Genomic DNA, 17,234 nt, shown 5'->3' with positions numbered 1-17,234 from the left:
GGTTTCCCAATCTTGGCCACACGGTGGGGTCACTGGGAGCTTCGCCAAGCGCCAGACCCTGGGTCCAGCCCCAGAGACTGGGATTTAATGGGTCTGAGGAGTTCCAAAGCTCCTCAGGTGACGCTCGCCCGCCCCTCAGCTGGTAGGTGACCTGGGGATGCAACATTGACTCGGAGCCAGAGGGTGCCATCCGCTCCAATCCTCCAGGGGAGTCCCAGGAGGAGGCTAATGGGGCTTTGACATGACCACAGCACCGGCTCCCCTTCGACCCAAAGGCAGGTGTCAGGCCCCGGCGCCCGGCTGGAATTTCGCAGCAGGATTTATGGGAAACGGTACCAATTCTTTGTGACATCAAATTTCCTTCTGAAACAGCTTGATTTCACTAAGACAAATGAATTAATTTAAAGAGGCACATTACCCATATTCTGTTTGGGGGGTTTATTGGACCTAATGGTGGCCTGAGCCCAAGCGGGTCCCTGGCTCTTGTCCTCCTCTGGCCACGGGTGTCACAGGACCCGGGCGTGTCAGACAGGAGCCAACCTGGGGTTTGTGCTGGAAGAGCTGAGGGAGGTTCCCTCCCTGGCCTTCATGTGGGGGGAGGAGTCTGGAGGCAGGTCTGGAGGAGGTCAGACCTGTCTGTCCCAGGCCCCGGGGGGAAGGGCGGCCCTGGGTTTGACCCACACACCCACCCGCGAAATGGCACAGCGTCCAACTAAACCAGGTTCTGGTGACTTCTCTGGGGTCGGCATCAGAAGTTCTCCTTCCTAGGTTTAGAGGCTGCGTATGGGGAGCTTGCTTGGGTAAAATTCTAGAGAATCCACAAAGCAGCCCGAGTGGGGGCCTTCGCACAGCTGCAGGGGCTGCAGGGGCCACCAGCACACAGGCCAGAGGGGCACCTGGCCGTGGGAAGGGACTTGGTGCCCAGGAGCGGGAGTGGACTCAACAGAAGAGACGTGCCTGGCAGGCTCCCGCGTTCCCTCCCAGCACTGCCAGGAAAGAAAGGAGGAAGGAAAAAGAACTTGGCGCCCGGTCCTTTCAGAGGATGAAGGCCCTCGGGCTGGAGTGGCGGCTGGGCATTCCCGCGGGCTCACCACTCGCCATGACCCGAGGGGCGCCATGTTGGCCAACTTTGACCAACCTCCGAATTCAGTCATCTGTGCACTCACCCGACAAGGTCTCGGGGTGGATGAGGGGTAGGCAGTGCTGGGCGCAGGGAGGCAGGGGTACCCGGGACCAAACCCCAGTCCTGGGCACTCCCAGCGCAGAGGGAGGGGCAGGCAGAGATCAGGTCACAGTGGGACACAGGCCAGCGAGAAAGGTGGCCTAGGGGGGCACACGGAAGCCGGACAACCCATATCTGGGGGATGGAGCTTTTCGGAGGTTGGGGAAGGCTTCTGGGAGACGGTGGCATTGGATCTGGATGCTCCAGGACGGGGAGGCAAACGCGGGGTGGAGAAGAGAGGAAAAGCGTGTGCCAAAGCCCAGGGCAGGAAAACACTGGTACGTGGAGATCGGTGGGGCCAGGAGCAGAGGCAGGAGGTGAGCAGGGAGGTGAGAGCCGCCTCAGTCTCCCAGGGACTCGGAGCACCGGCCACCGGAGCAGACCAAAGGAGAGCGTCCAGTCAGCCCCCTGCTGCCTTGTGCCATGAGGATATGGAAAAATCCACTGCCCTGGTTTTTGCAGTTTCAAAAATATAAAACATCCATAGGATTGAGGTTGTTTCAAAAGGCTTTTCTCTTGTGAGGAACCCCCAGTTCAGGGAAGATAATCCAGAGTGACGGAACTAGGAATCCAAAATCAGAACAAGAGCATCTCATGATAAATTCTCAGGAAACAGACCGGCGCCATGACGGAGGGAACGGATGGCATCTATTCAGGGAAGTCAGGGGAGTGGTGGTTAGGCAGAGCCTTAAAGGGTGAGTAAGAGATGTCACAGAGGCCAGGCCAGTGGCTACCAGGTGTTCTAGCCAGCCAGGCCACATGAGCAAAGGCCCTGGGGTAGAACCCAGAGCAGCCTGCCAAGGGCCCGAGAGAATTTCCAGTGTAGCTAAGAGAATGAAAGGCAGAGGTGAGGTGAGAATGGAGGACGGAGACGAGGTGCTGGTTCTTACAGGACCTTGTTGGCCAGAGAGGGATCTTGGAAGTTCTCCTGAGAGCAGCAAGAAGCCACCGCGGGGTTCCTGCCTCTGTTCCGTTGTGTTCCCTCACCCCCAAGATGTCCGTATGGACTCTGGAGTGACCGGGAGCTGGGAATAGGAAGACCCCTGCAGCGGGGAGCCAGCCATTCCTGAAACAAGAACCTACCAGCACCCACTGTGTGCTCGGCTCGGCTCTGGACCACGGAGCCCCTCTCCGTGAAGCTGAGGACGCACAGGGTTGAGGCCCTAGAACCAGAGAGGCACAGACTGTCCCAGGCGGTGACAGCCAGGGAAAGACAAGGCGGTGAAGGCACGGCGGTGGGGGTGGGTCTGAGCCCGGTGCCAGCGGAAGGATCCAGCCGTGGCTCTTGCCAAACCCCTTGCGCTTGAGAGATGGTTTCCAGCTCCTCCGCGGCAAGATCGATCAGCCCCCTCCGCTGGCTTTTGTGGTGACTACAGCCACCAGCAACCCTCCCGCTCCCTGCACCTGCGCCAGCCGCAGCCGGTAGCCACAGCCCCGGGATCTCCCTTGACCCCTGCCCCATGCGTCTGCCCTTCTCTGGGGGACGGCGGTGAGCTGCCCAGGCCCCACGGTTGGCAGGGCCGCCCCCACGGCCTGCTCCAGGGAGGCGTCGCGCAGAGAGCACGGCTCCAGGGTCCTGCACCTGGGGAGGAGGAGCTGGCAGAGTGGCGGAGGTCTGTGGGCCCCCTGTGGTTTGATATTAGGGAACTGCTGCCAGGGGCAGGGGTGATGAGGCCCAGCGACCGCAGGAGGGACCAGCCTCACCATGTGACAAGCAGGGAACTAGAGCGCAGCTCCCAACACGGCATCTGATGGCATCTGCCAGGATTCTGGTCCCGGGCACCACGAAGCACCCTACTTTGAACCTCAGAATTGCGGCCCTGGACATGTTCCAACGTCGCCCGCGGGGGCGTCGATCATGAATGGCAAGGCTCCCGCCCACTCCTTGGGCCAACTGTGGATGCAGGATGGCCGTGTCCTGACCTTGAACCCCGGAGCTGTTACCTTGAATGGTGGTGTTCCAAAGACTAACAGCACAGCGCGCCGAGCTGCAGAATTCCAACCTGACACAGGATTCCAGTCCGGACCTCCAGGGCGGGCACCTTGGTGTCCACTGATTATCTCCAACACCCAAGGTCCCCGCTGGGAAGAGCAGCGCTGCGTGACCCAGGAGGCCCGAACACCGGAGTCCACGGGGAAGCCTCCACAGTTCCTGCTGCCGGAATAAGCCAGTGGCTCCAATGGCGATGGCGATGGTAAAAAACAGCAGTGAATCCTGGCGCGAGGGTGTCCTGTGCCAGGAGCTTGGCTTCGTGCTCCACGTCCCTGTCCCATGCAGTCCTCTGGACCACACCGGAGCTTGTCATTCCCAGTTTACAGCCAGGATTCCCAGGCTCAGAGGCGGCCCAGTTTGCTGGCTCAACAGGCTGCCCTCCTCCCGCCACTGGTCAGCGCTGCCGCCCTCATTGGCTGGTTTGTTCCAGATTCACCTGGGAATTTCCCGACTTGCGGGGACATCCACCAGGGCATGAGCCGCCTTGAGCTTGGGAGCCTCGTCCAGCTGGGTGGGATGTCACCTCGTCCCAGCTGGGTGGGACCTGCACCCTGGGCTGCGCTGTGGCCAGGTGTAAGAAGAGGCCGGGATGTGAGGACTGATTTTGTGTCAACCAGGTGGTGCTGCAGGGCGTCCAGGTCCAAGGTCTCCAGGGTCTGTGTCTGTGAGTCTTCTGGATGACGTTGGCCAGAAGGTCGCACCGTCCCGTGTTGTTGCGCCCCAGCGGCCAGGATGTGGGTGTCCTCCTGCCCCAGCACGGGGATTTCCACCCAGGCGTCCCCGGGGGCTCAGACTTTAGGACTTGGACTGAATGACACCACCAGCTGCCCTGGGTCCCCACACAGGGGACTTCTCAGCCCCCGTAGTTCCTCATAATAAATCGCATGTGCAAATCTCTCTTACTGTCTCCATTCTCTGGCGAACTTTAACAGGGGACCTGTCCTGACGCCCACACCCCATCCCCTCTCCTCCCTCAGGTGGAAGGACTCAGAGGCAAGAAATCATCCCCCCTCCATTTCAGTCTATTGCAGGGGTCAAAACCAGAAGCCCCAGGGCCAGGCACGGTGGCACACGCCTGTCATCCCAGCAACTCCAGAGGCTGAGGCAGGAGGACCACAAGTTAAGAGGCCAGCCTCAGCAATCTAGCAAGACCGTGTCTCAAGAAGGGCTGGGGGCGGGGTGTAGCTCCGTGGTGAAGTGCTGGCCTCGCGTGCAGAAGGCCCTGGGTGAAATCCCAGCACCCCAGAAAGACAAAACCGTGAAGCCCAGAGCCTGTGTGTGGGGACGGGCATGTCCCCCAAGAAGGTTTAATGTTTTAAAATTACTTCCCAACATTAAAAACTTGGGAGAGCTGACCACAGACCTGCTCCCTGCTGCCCTTCTGGGGCAGAGGCTGTGTGAACTGGCCCCCTCGGGCCTGCCTGGGCCTCCTGTCCCCCTGCTTGTTAACAGGGGCCCCATGTGCACCCCTCGGCAGGGACCTGCTTTTCCTTTGAGGGATTCTCTGGAGCCGAGGGGTCCTCCTGGCCATCCAGGGCGCAGGCCCCCGCTGAGTAGGGAGCCCCTGGCTTGGGGCTCTGTGTGGCCATCATGGACGCTCACTGATCTGTGACCAGAGGCACGTTTTTGGTTGGTGTCCTGCAGATTCCGCCAGCTGGCCCTGCCACTGGGGCCTGGGGAAAGTCAGCCCCGACCCGCACACCCCGTCCCAGGCCTGTCCCAGTCTGTGGTGGACACCCCTTTGGACGGCCAGTTCTCTCAGCAAGAGATCAACAAGGGACTTTCTTATAAAGGGGACTGGGGGCAGCTTCCTGGAGGAAAGGAGACAGAACAAGGGACTCCCCGGGGCACTGTGCATAGTGGGGAATGCGCCATTTGTCCCTCAAAGTGTGGGGGAGTGGGATGGCCAGAGAGGATGGCCCTGGGGGAGGCCAAGGGAGCGACTGGCCTGCAGCCATGCTTTGGTGCGTGAAGAGACCCAAGAGTCCCCACCACGGAGGACATGAGTGGGGAAGGGGCGGCGAGGTCGGGGGCAGACCTTGAGCAGGAAGTACCTGCAGGCACCAGGCGCTGGGCCTGGCCTGTACCACCTGCCGCCTGGGTGAGGACGGGAGGAAATGGAGGCCCGAGGAGACCAAAGGTCTACCCGGATCTCGTGCCACGGCCTCCCAACTGTGCACCCAGACCAGCCCTCTCCCACGCACCCCGGAAACCAGAGACACGGAGCTGCTTGGCCCTCCTTCCCTCCCTCCCTCACGTCCCCCAGAGTCCCCCTCCTCTGCACCAGGCCCCAGGTGACTTCAGAACCCGGATCGGCACAGTGTTCCTGGACAGGGCTGGGAAATCGTGCGAGCGAGGCTTTGGGCCTCCCGTCTGGAAGCAGCCGAGCACATTCCCATAAAACTGCCTCCCGCCCCCACCCACTGCAGGATCCAGACGCCAGTAGGGAACGGTCCCCTGAAATGTCCTGCTTCATGGGGGGAGACGACGCCAGCTCAGAAGAAAGCAGAATACAGGACGGAGCGGGGACGGCGCCGGGGAGGTGGACGGAGGCTGCAGGGGAAAGCTCAGTCCTGCATGTGGGGCAGAAGCCAGGTTCAGGTTCACGGCCAAGGCCTCCGCTGATGGGGCCCGTTGCTGTCTATCAACACACCTTGCTTCGCCCCAGGCACACACCCTGAGTGCGCCTCCTTCCAGTTCTCTGGTGCTCAGTGCCCACCTCCTGGAGGCTGGAGCTCCAGGCCACCTGGGTTACTTATTTACTTACCCCCACCCCCTCCGTCTCTCTCTTCAACCCGTCTTTGGAGGAACCATCTCTTTCCCCTTCTCAGTCTCTTGAAAATGTCAGCTCCTGGCATTGACATGTGACCCAGACCTGGCTGATGATGGGTTGGGGATGGACCGATGAAAGTCAGCCTCGATTTTGCTGAGACCATTGAGAAAGAGACCTGCTTCTCCCCAGGAAGGAAGCCGGGGGTTGCAGGAGGCCGTCTTTCCAGCCACGTTGGCGCAGCCTATGGAGAAACCAACCCAGAAGAGCAGCACCTAGGTCCCCAGGACGTGTTTCAGCCCCTGGATCCAGTCTTGCCTGAAGCCTTTCCTAACTCAGGGCTTTTAAAAGCCCACTTGAGCTGCATTTCTGTCCGCTGCAGCGGAAGAATCCTAGAAGGTACACAGAGGCTTCTCAAGGGCCTGGCACTAGCGTGGGCCGCACCCACCCTAGGCCACCCTGAAACAGGCGCACACACCCACAGAAAGGGAGGAGGACCAGAGAGGCCTGGGGGGCAGCCGACTTTGAGACTGCAAGGATTGCCCTGGGAACGGGAGGGGGCTGAACCGAGCTGCAGTCACTGTTTCAAGGGACATGAAGGACGTGCAGTCCTGTCCACAGGGAGGAGATGGAGTCCTCAAGCCGTCGATGCACAGGTTGGTTCAGTCTTGTCATTTCATCCAGAAACACTCAGCGTGTGTCTAAAAGGTCAAGGTTTTGAAAACGCTATTGCCCAGCGGCTCTGCCCGGGCCTGCTCTGCCCGCCGCAGGGCAGTGGGGTTCTGATGGCGGACAGCCCTCGGGGGCCGGGCCACCCCGCATACCTCCACCTGCGTCTCTGCTCCTCACAGGTGGCTGCCCGGTGACCCTGGGCTGCCTCTTGGGTACACCTGGCTCTGTGGACGCCGAGGCAGGGCTGGCCAAGGCCACGGCCCGGGGAGCATCAGTGGACACCTTGGCTGTTCTCGGAAGCTGCTTGGTCCCAGGCCTGTCACCTGGCAGATGTGGGACCGCCGTAGGTGACATCTCACCCTCAATGTCAGGTTCTGCCCTTGGCCCCCAGCACACAAGGAGGGCTCTCTGCAGGAAAGTGGAGCTGTCAGTTCTGCCTCTTCTCCATGAACGAGGAAAAGGCACCTGTCCCTGCCCAGGGAGCGTGGGGACAGGGAAAAGGCAGGCAGAGACAGGAAGGGAAGGGGTGGGCCTGGGTGACCCTTGCCTTGTAGTGAGATCCCTCCCATGGGTCGCCACAAGGTCAAGTGCATTTGTTCAGTTCTGTGCTCGACAAACCTCCACTGACGTTTAACAGCAGTGGTAACCGCGAGGCCATTCGCCGGGTGCTTCATAGAGCAGCCCTGGTTGCTGTGAAGCTCCCCAAATTATAAGTTAGGAAACTGAAGCCCAGAGAAGTTAAGTCACTCCTGAAAGAGCACACAGCACCCATGGGGCTGAGCAGGGATTTGAACCAGACAAAGGGGCGGCGCGGCCTGGGTTTGTGACCTTGCTGCCTCTAGGCCGGGCCTGCTCCCCGTCCTCCCAATGGTATGAACATCAGGCTTCCAGAGCCAGAGGGGGAGCCGTCCACGCTGCTGAAGGGGGTTAAGAAGGGGTCACAGAGGAGGCTGAGGGGAAGCCTGGCCTTGGGGGTGGGAGAGAGGAAGAAAGGGGCGCGAGGCAGAGGAGGGATCAGCTTGGGAAGTCGGGTGCAGCCCTCGGGCAGGAAGGAGAGTCAGGGGCTGCACAGCTGAGGGCGGTGGTCTCTGGGGCCTGGGGAGGAGGTAGAAGGGTAGGTACAAGGGTAGAAGGCTTGGCTGGGCCTGAAGAGCAGGTAAGGAGCTGGGGCTCTGTGGGCAGCGGAGGGGCTTTGGATGGGATGGTCAGCGTGAGCACCTGGCTGCTCTCGGAGGAGGCACTGGTTGAGGAAAAGTGGAGGCAGGGAGGCCAGGGTGAAGGCTCAGGGATCAGAGGAGAGGTCAGAATCCCGTGGTGACCCGTGAGGTCCTCTCTCTGGTCTCACCTGCTCCTGCCTCCTGCTGCCTCCGGGCTCCAGCCACAACAGCCACTTGAATGTCCGAGAGGCCGTGGGCACCCCAGGGCCTCAGCACCTGCTGTTCTCTGAATACGACACTCCCCTCAAGTGTCTGAGCACCCTCCTCCCTCCCTCCCTCCCCACGGGCCTCTGCTTCACCGGCACCTTCTGGGCAGGGCCTTTCCTGAGCCCCTGGCCAAGCCCTGCCTAAGCGCTGTCCCCGCCCTGCAGCCTTTTCCCAAAGTGCCCCCAGACATTCAGACTGAGGCCAGGCCCCATGGCGCACGCTGGGAGGCTGAGGCAGGAGGGTGGCGAGTTCAGAGCAGCCTCAGCCACTTAGCTCAGTGAGACCCTGACTCTAAGTAAAGCACAGCTAGGGCTGGGACCTGGCTCAGGGGTTGAGAGCCCCCAAGTTCAATCCCTGGTACCCCCAAAACACTCAGAGGGGTTCAGTCTCGTCATTTCGTCCAGAAATACTCCGTGTCTAAAAGGCCAAGGTTTCGAAAACGCCATCGCACGGCGGCTCTGCCCCAGGCCTCCCTCTGTTCACCGCTCCCCGACCGCAGCAGCCGCTCGGTGGGCGCTGGCCTCTGTTCTCTGCCCGCCCAGCTCCCAGCCAGTGCCCAGCATGCAGCAGGAGCATAATAAAGCTCACTGAACGCCTGGACACAGCTGGTCGCAACCCAATGGCTCATGGCCGACTCTGCGGGCCTTTGTCACCGTGACCATCTGGTTCTTGCGGTGGCCCCGGGGTCGTCAGGCCACTGTACAGAGGAGGCAGCTGAGGCTCGGCCGGGGCCAGGGACAGCGGGCTCCCAGGCCGCCTGCGCCTCTACCCCAGCCCGGCCCCTGCCCTGCCGCCGCCTGCTCCAGCTCTGCCCTCTGGCCCCTCCTGGCCCCGCGGGCCTCTCCACCAGCATCCAGCCAGCAGAGGCCGGGAGGCTGCAAAACACGCTCGCGCACAGCGGAGGCCATCTGGCCCCAGATGCAGCCGGGCTGGGGCCGGGCACCCGGGCTCCGGTAGAGGCTCCGGGCCTCCATGGTGGGCTGAAGACCAGGCTTCCAGCAGCGGACGAGCAATGGCAGGGCAGGTCCTGCGGCCACCAGACCCTTCTTCTCGTCAGGTGGTGGCACTCTGTCTCCTCCAGGACGGCGTGGCTCCTTCAGTCACGATGCCCCGGTGCCCGGGGTCCTACTCTGCGGCAGGCACTGAGAGGCGAGAGTGGAGGAACCCATCAGAGGAGGACGAACAGCAGGTGAGGGCAGTGGACAGTGCAGGGGGCTCTTTTAAATGGAGTGTCCCCCTGAGGAGATGGCAGTGGGGCTGGGCTTGATGGATAGGGGAAGCGAGTGTCGCAGCTTCTGTGGGAAAACAGTCCCAGGCAGAGGAGGAGCCTGTGCAAAGGCCCTGGGGCAGGAGGGTGCCTGGTGTGCCTGAGCCCGGGTGAGGAGACCAGCACGGGAGGAACCAAGTGATGGAGTGGGAAACTGGGGGGGAAGGGGGCGGGGACTCGCCGGGCCACGGGCCCTGTGGGTAGATGCTGGTGAGGACTCGGTTTTTCCGCATCTGAGATGAAGCCACAGAGGGTTTTGACAAGAGAGTGAGCGGCTGGGTGGAGGAGAGACGGGCAGGGGGAGGCGGCCTCTGCAGTGGTTCAGGCAGCAGAGGGGCGGCAGGGCAGCAGTGTGTGGTGAGAAGTGGCCACATTCCGGACACCTGTCACTCACACCCTTCACTCCCTGCTCATACCCCACCAGGCTTTCACGGGTGGGAGAAGGGTGGTGGGGCTGTGCTGGGTGGTCACCAGTGACTGTCCACCGCAGCTGGCTATGGCCCCTTCCTGCCTGCCCAGCACCGTGCACAGGGTTCCGCACTGTGCTAGCACCCCCGACCCCACCATCGGGGTCGTCCCCCCAGGCTGGGCTTCACGGCGCGTCCAATGCCTCAGACTCACCCAGGACAACAAGTGGCCCTTCCCTCCCCCGGTGCAGAGGCCTAACGTGCAAGTGAACTACAAAACCCTCAGAAGAGAACCTGGGGGAAGCCAAGCCGCTGGCTTTGGCTGTGGTTCCTTGGCTCAGGTCAAGAGAGAGAAATCCATGCAGAGCCGAGTCCAGCTGGGAGCGCGGGCGCCGTCCCCAGCCCGGGGAGCAGAGGCCGTTAGAGCTCCTGTGCGTCAAAGGCCACCCAGCAGGCCCCAAGCCACCTGAAGAACACGAGGGCGTCCCTGCTGACCTCGCACCATCTGGTGTGTGAGACCAGGTGTGGATTCGGACGCGGGGTCACAGTGAGGAGCGCAGCGACAGCAAGGCCCACTGACAGCGGTTCTCCAAAGGCGCAAAGGACCGCGAGCTCCTGCCAGTCGACGGGTTCCAACCAAAGCCCAGGAGACTCGGCTTGTGCTCAGCAGGAGGCTGCCGACGAGGATGCGGGGACAGCGTGGCGGGTCCCCGAAGAACTAATGACGGAATCCCACGTGCCGCTCCCGGAACACACCGCGAAGAACCGAGCATGGACTCCAAGAGCCACTGGTGTGCCCGTGTCCCCAGCAGCGCGGGTCACACCCGCCCAACAGGTGGAAGCCACAAGGGCCCACAGGTGGCCAAAGTGGCCAACACGATGTGGGGTGGGCGCGGGCAGACTGCTGGTCAGCCTCCAGAGGGAGGGACGCTCCGGCTCGCAGCACAGAGGCCTGAGGACACTGCGCTCAGTGAAAAGCCACCAAGGAGCACAGTAAGGCCCCAGGCGCCTCCCAGAGGCGGAACTCGTGGGACAGGAGCCGCGGGCTGAGGGCCGGGCAGCTGTTGTCCAGGAGCAGGGGCTTGGGTTCTGCAAGACGGAAGGTTCTGGAGCCGGTGAGGGTGCTGGGCGAAGGGCAGTTAGGACAGCAAATCTCGTGTCACTGTATTTTGCCACAGTTCTGGGGGGTCCCGGGGGTGGCATTTGGCCTTGGCCTGGAAGTCTCCCAAGGCCCAGGTGGCCCCGGGTGCGCCCAGGAGGAGCAGGCTCCACGCTGGGCCCCATGGCACCCGCCCCCCACTCTCAGAGGGGCGAGGTGCGGGGACTCCCATGGCCGGGCGTGGGACCAACCCAGCGGGACCCAGCTCTCGACGTGGCGCGCACACGACCTCATGTCCGCTTTGTGACCTGTGTCACCAGAACTTAAGAATGGGCTCCCTGGATGTCATCGCCTGCGAGTCCTGGCCCCCACCCCCCCACCCCATGTGGGGCCGGTGCTGCCCCTGCCCTGAGCCCCACCTGGCCGCGTCCACTCCGACCGGAGGCGCCACAGTCGTGACACCCACAGAGGGCGGGGGACCATCTCCATCGTCTACTACATAATGCTTGATGCCAACCTGTGTCCCCAGTAGTCCCGTCCGGTGGTGTTCGGGACCAGGAATACTCTGTAAGGTGGGGGACACTGACAAACCTCTCGTCTCCCCACTTCTCCCCGTGAAGCTGGGGCGCTAGGGCTGCATCCGCGAGATGACACCTCATTTCCTGAAGGTCACTGGCACAGCCCAGAGGTCAAAGTCAGTCCCCGGTGGGCCCCGTGCCAGCCGCCCACAGCCGCGTGACCCTGTCCAGCCTCGGTTTCCACAGCTGTGCCACGAGGACCGTGCCCTTCCCCACCAGGGTGACCAGGGAGCCGGGTTGAAAGTGGCGTTGAACGTCCTCCTCACTGCGCCAGGCCAGGGCAGGGAGAGCGGGAGGAGAGGGTGACTAGGGCGTGTCACCAGGCGCATAACCGCTGGGGACAGCGAGAACCTTGTCCTGCTGGGGAACCCCGGGGGCCTCCTGGTGACACCCCCCGGCGAGCTGGGCACTCACACGCTCCTCCGTGAGTCAGGAGCTGGGGCAGTGGCCGGGGAAGGCTCTGGGCTGGCGACAGCACGTGGCGTTTAATAATAATCATATTTGAAAGGAGCCTGTTTATCCTGCGCGACTGTCAGGAGGATCGAATGAAATGAGAATTAGCAACCACAACCACCACCTCGCAGTCCGCGCGGTCCTGGGGCAGCCAGCCCTCTCCCAGGGCTCTGTGCACACTGAGGCCTTGACCTCTGTGGGGCCTGAGGAGCCGCACAGGGAGCTGCGACAGGGAACAGAAGAGCCGACCCCGAACCTGGACCGTGCAGCTCTGACCTCAGGGCCCCCACGCAGGACGTCATAGTGTGCACAGGACACCCAGGGCTGGGTAGGCAGCTGGTGCCTAATGCGTGCTTGTTCTCTTCCAGTTAACCGAGCTCTGGCGAGCCGCTCGCTGCCGCTTTTCGCTTCCCAAGCATTTCCACGGCCCCCAGCCCGGGCCAACCGCCAACGCACGTCCTGGCCAAGTGTCCTGGGGGACGGGGACCCCCAGCCTCTGTGGGGTGGTGCTAGGGGTCAGAAAGGCCTGGGGATAGCCCTGGACCTGTCCCTGATTTGCCATGTGACCCAGGTAGGTCACGGAAGCACCTGGGGCCTCCGCGTGTCCCTGGTCAAATGACGTAATGGGTCTATGGAGCCTGGCTTCGAGACCCCCACAGGCCATCCCAAGTCACCCTTGGGACGGCCCTGAGGGCGGGCTTGTCATCACTCCCGTTACACTTAGGTGGTCAAACACGGGCTGGGGACCCACAGCCGGCCTTCCGAATCTCTGCCCGGTCGTCCCCAAACGCAAACAGCCCTCTGGGACGTGCGGGGCAGCAAGAGCCTCGGCGGGGTGACCCCGAGCCCCAGGGCCCCTCCTTTTCCCTGAGAATCAAGCATGAACCCCCGGCTCAGGCCAAGGAGGCCGCAGAAGCAGGGGACCCCAAAGGACCACGGGCGGTGACCCCACAGTCAGCACCAGGGCTCGCTGCTGCCCGCCCAGGCGCCCGAGGGCCTGGCCCGGGGGTGGGGGGGCTCTAGATGGACTTTTCTTCTCTAAACGGCCCCAGGGCTGCCTCTCCCTAGCTCCCACTTCACGGTAGGAAACGGAGACGCAGAGGACGAGAGGGACTTGTCCAAAGTCACACTCCTGGGAAGAGGAGTTGACCTCAGAGCTGATGTGGGCGCCCCAGGCCACCACAGGCCACCGTCCCTGAGCACAACGCCCACCTTTCAGCAGAACAGAGATCCGACCCAGGCGCTCCCTGGTCCCAAGTTCCACTCACTGAAATCTCTCTGCCCCGCCGTCCCCACAGCCCCGAGGTGGCAGGGCTCAGGGGATGAGCTCAGAGGGCTTAAACGCCTGCCCCAGTTTCCAGGGCTCAGGAGCACAGGCCTGGGGACCAGAGGAACTGGACCAACCCAGCTCTGCCGCTCGCACTCACTCCTTGATGAGCGTTCACTCAACGCTGAGCTGAGCGAGCTCGGGCGAGTGGCCTCCGCTCCCGCCGAGGGGCTTGGCCTCACTGATCAAACGCTTCCTTCCCTTGTCTGGAAGAGCTCAAGGCCTGCTTTCCCAGCTTCCCCTACAGCTAAAGCACCAGCGTGCGGCCTGATCCTGGTCAACAGGATCGTCACGAAAGTCTGCTAGGATGCTCCGGGGAAAGATCTCCCCCCAAGGAAAAATAGTGGAGAAAATGCCCCTCTTCCTGGGTAGGACATCATTGGATCTACATTTGAGGACTAGAACTGGGCAGCCATCTTGTGATGTGAGGCTTCCAGCTGAGGACCAAGCCATTGGCAGGGGATGGAGGAGTAGAGTCTAGAACCCTGAGGGCATCGTGGAGCCAACAACTCCGCCCTACCCCAGTCACCCTGGAAAGTGGGCTACACGGGATGATTCACCTCCTCTTTCCTGTGGAAGCTGCCTGGACTTTTCCATTCTGTTACTTACAGCCCAGAGCAGCCCTGCTGGGCGCAGCACCTGATTGGCTCGCTGGAAGGATTTCGGTGAGACAGCGCACACAAGTCCCACTGACCGCGCCCGGCACCATCAACAGAAGCTACTCTAGACACCTGGGACTCCAGAGAAGGCAGACACTCAGGGCCGGTCCCCTGGGTGCCCCTCGCTCCACCGGGAGGAGCCTAGAGTTCTCCCAGAAAGCCCAAGTCCAGTGGCGGCCCAGCACTCCACAGGGACACCGCGTGGGGCTGACCCCCCCCCCCAGGAACCAGTCAGCCGCCTTCTGCCTAATGGGTTTTGATTTTTGCTCCCCTGACAGAGCAGCGGAGGCTGTGCTCTCCTTTGCCCGAGTTGCCAGAACATCCCATCAATTATTAACGCTGGCTCCAACTTCCTGGTCCTGCGGGCAGAAGGAGCGGGTCTGGGGCCACCCAGCCCACCCGGCCCAGAGGAAGGGCTCTGCTCTCCTCACCCCAACACCACCTGCTCTGCCAGGTGCTGGGCTGAACCTCCACAGTGTGGAGGCCGCAAGCTGGGCCTCCACTTCACAGGTGGGGGGTGGGGGGAAGGCAGGGGAGGTGGGGGAGGGCAGGGGGAGGGAAGGTGGGGGGTGGGGGTGGGGGGAGGGAAGGTGGGGGGTGGGGGTGGGGGGAGGCTGGGAGAGTTGAAGAAACCGCCCAAGGTCCGAGGCTGGGGAGATGGCGGAGCTGGCCTAGAGAGTCTGTCCTTGTCCTTCAGCATGGGACATGTGGCCACGTCTGCACCTCACAGTCCCCTGGAAATGACCCCCCACTTGTCTCCATTTGTGGCCTCTGAGAAAGGCCGTGGTCCTCCCTGTTGTGACAGGCCAGGTGTCCCATTGGGGGGCTGAGGCAGGCCAAAGGCCCAGAGGACACGCTTGCCCACGTGGCCCACAGGCGGGCAGTGAGGTCGGCAGGTTCCCAGACCCGAGACGGCGCCATCTGCGCGCTTCCTCCACCGTCCACTCGCTCGCTCCCAGGCAGCTCCTTGGAGCAGCTCTTTGGAGCGCCTCTGGGCCAGGCACCGCGACACCCGCTGGGAACCAGGCGGTGCATGGACTCCATGGCGCTCACACTCCTGTGAGTGTGAAACAGACACAGGGAAGCAAACACGATTCAAAGGTGCACAAGGCCCAGGCAGGAAAGACAGCATGGTGCGGCCGAGTGAGGGGAGGGGCCTCGATGGACAGGAGTCAAGAAAGGCCTTCTGTGGCCACTGCTCAAGAGGAGAATGAGGGCCAACAGCCGGCTGTGGAACAGGCTGGGGCAGCACATCACAGGCAGCGGGAGCAGCAGGTGCAAAGGCCCTGAGGTAGGATAAGGCCTGGCCTGGGTGGGAACAGCAAGGAGGTCAGTGGGACCAGAATTGAATGGACTAGAGGAGAATGGAGGACATGAGCTCAGAAAGGTCCCGAGGACCAGACTCTATAGGCCCTCGAATGCCGTGACGGAGTCTCGATTTTATTCTGAATAGCTGGGAAACCTCGGGAGGATTTTAAATAGATGAATCATGTGATCCAATTTACATTTTGAAAAGTTCACTTTGGTGGTTGTGTGGGGAATGGCTTGCAGGGGGCAAAAGTGGAAGCAGGGAAACCGGGGAGGAGGCTGAGGTACTTAATCATGTGGAAGGAACAGGGTGTTCAAAGTCACACTTGGGTTTGAATTTCTGGCTACTCCTCTGAGCCTGCTGTGTGACCTTAGGCAAGTGACTTCGCCTTTCTGAGCCCCATATGTGTTAGGTATTTGCTCAGTGGCAGTCAGGGACCTACACTGGAGACAGTGGGCCTGACCACCTTCCTTCCTTCAGCCCTGGCTGCAGAAAATCCTAGACGGTCCATCTGCCAGGAATGTGAACTGACAGCCCAGTCTGGGATCATGGAGAGGTCACGGAGCTCGTCCCCGTGGTGAGCGGATTAACCCGAGGGAGAGGAGAGGCTGTCTGTACCCAAACATCGCCTCCTGAAGCCGGAGCGCCTGTGCCCTGCCAGATGGCAGCACCAACGTGCCCTTTGCCTGCTTCTTCCCAAGAGGGAGGGCACCGCCCATCTCCTGCCCCTTGATGTCACGTCTGGGGACAGAGCGGGGAGGAGGGAGCGCTGGCCCCTCCAGGGTGTGCAGTGCTGGGACCTGTGTCAGGCCTGGAAATAGCAAAGTAAGTCTGTTGATCCTAAGCCGGTTAGGGGGGGCCTCTGTGCCAAGAGGGGGGCTTTCTGGACACGAAACCCGGGGGCAGGATGACGGCCAGCGGCCGCCCACAGCTTCCGGGGGAAGTCAGGTCTGGGAACCTCCCTGTCCTTTCTAGGGTCCATGGGCAAGGCTCCTCCCGCCTTCCTAGGCGCTGCCCTCTCCCACGGCGTCTCCTGGGGCAGCCAGACCTGGGGAAGGAGCCACACAGTCCTCTTCAGGCCAGGGGCCAGTGAGGGGCTAACTGAGTGACCCCAGGCTGAGAGCTAGGCTGGATGGTCCCCAGCTCATAAGTCACAGCTGAAGGCGAGGACGTCCCCTCCCCCTTTCCTTGTGCCATGAATCTGTTTTCCTGCCCCCCCCCCCCTGGGAGTGCATCATCTCCTCCCAGCCCAACCTCGCTGGATCTCACCATCGGCCTCTCCCTCTCCTGGACCCCACAGTCATGAGCAGCTGTGATCATCTACCCCTAGGCCCTGCGGCCGGCCACAGGAGGACAGGCCCCAGTTCTCCAGGCACCCTGAATCCCTGCCAGACTCAGAGGAGCTGCCCAGCAGCCGGTCACCACACGCCCTGCCCTGGCCCCTGCCCCTGTCCCCGCCATTCCCAGCTCCTTCCACTTCCACCGTCACCAGGCAGCCCACGGGGCGGGATCAGACGCCTCCCTGCCCCTTCCTCCGCTTTCTCTCCAACTTTGAAATGCACCCCCTCCTCCAGCAGCCAAGGCCCCTTCACACGCTGCATCAAACCACTACGGGAAGAAACTCACCAAACACAGAAATGAAGAAAGAGCCAGCAGCCCTCGTCCACAGGCCCACGCCAGCTGCGGGCACCGTGTCGTCCACCCCCCCCTCAATGTCCCTTTGCCGCATTTTCCTTAATTCTGCTAAGGCCACCCAGCAGAGTCTCTGCATCCTCCAACACACCTGGCAGCTGCTTCTATTTCTTCCTGGGGCAAGAGGGGCTGCCAAGAGCTGCCTTCCCCAGCCTGGGCTTGGGACTTAAGGGAACCAGACCCAACTCTGCCCCGGCCCAGCAAGCTCCATGTCCTTCCGAGCCCCTGCTTTCTGGCTGTGGCTCTGTATAAACCCTGTGAATCACTTCCCCCAACAGGTGGGCCAACACAGCACTGAAACATCAAAGGCCAGGCCATCAGTGCCCTTAGGAGAAGTCAGAGGGTGTCGGTCCTCACCTCTG

General features: G+C 62.1%; 1 protein-coding gene across 3 annotated transcripts in view; it reads right to left on the bottom strand.

The window, feature by feature from the left end:
* The window catches only part of Kcnb1 (potassium voltage-gated channel subfamily B member 1), an 82,705-nt gene that overhangs the window by 63,287 nt on the left and 2,184 nt on the right, over positions 1–17,234 (bottom strand). The gene's annotated exons all lie outside the window — the stretch shown is intronic.

The sequence above is a fragment of the Ictidomys tridecemlineatus genome, chromosome 5 (genome assembly GCF_052094955.1).
Source record: "Ictidomys tridecemlineatus isolate mIctTri1 chromosome 5, mIctTri1.hap1, whole genome shotgun sequence".
Classification (NCBI taxonomy): Eukaryota; Metazoa; Chordata; class Mammalia; order Rodentia; family Sciuridae; genus Ictidomys; species Ictidomys tridecemlineatus.
This window is presented reverse-complemented; position numbering and strand designations above follow the sequence as displayed.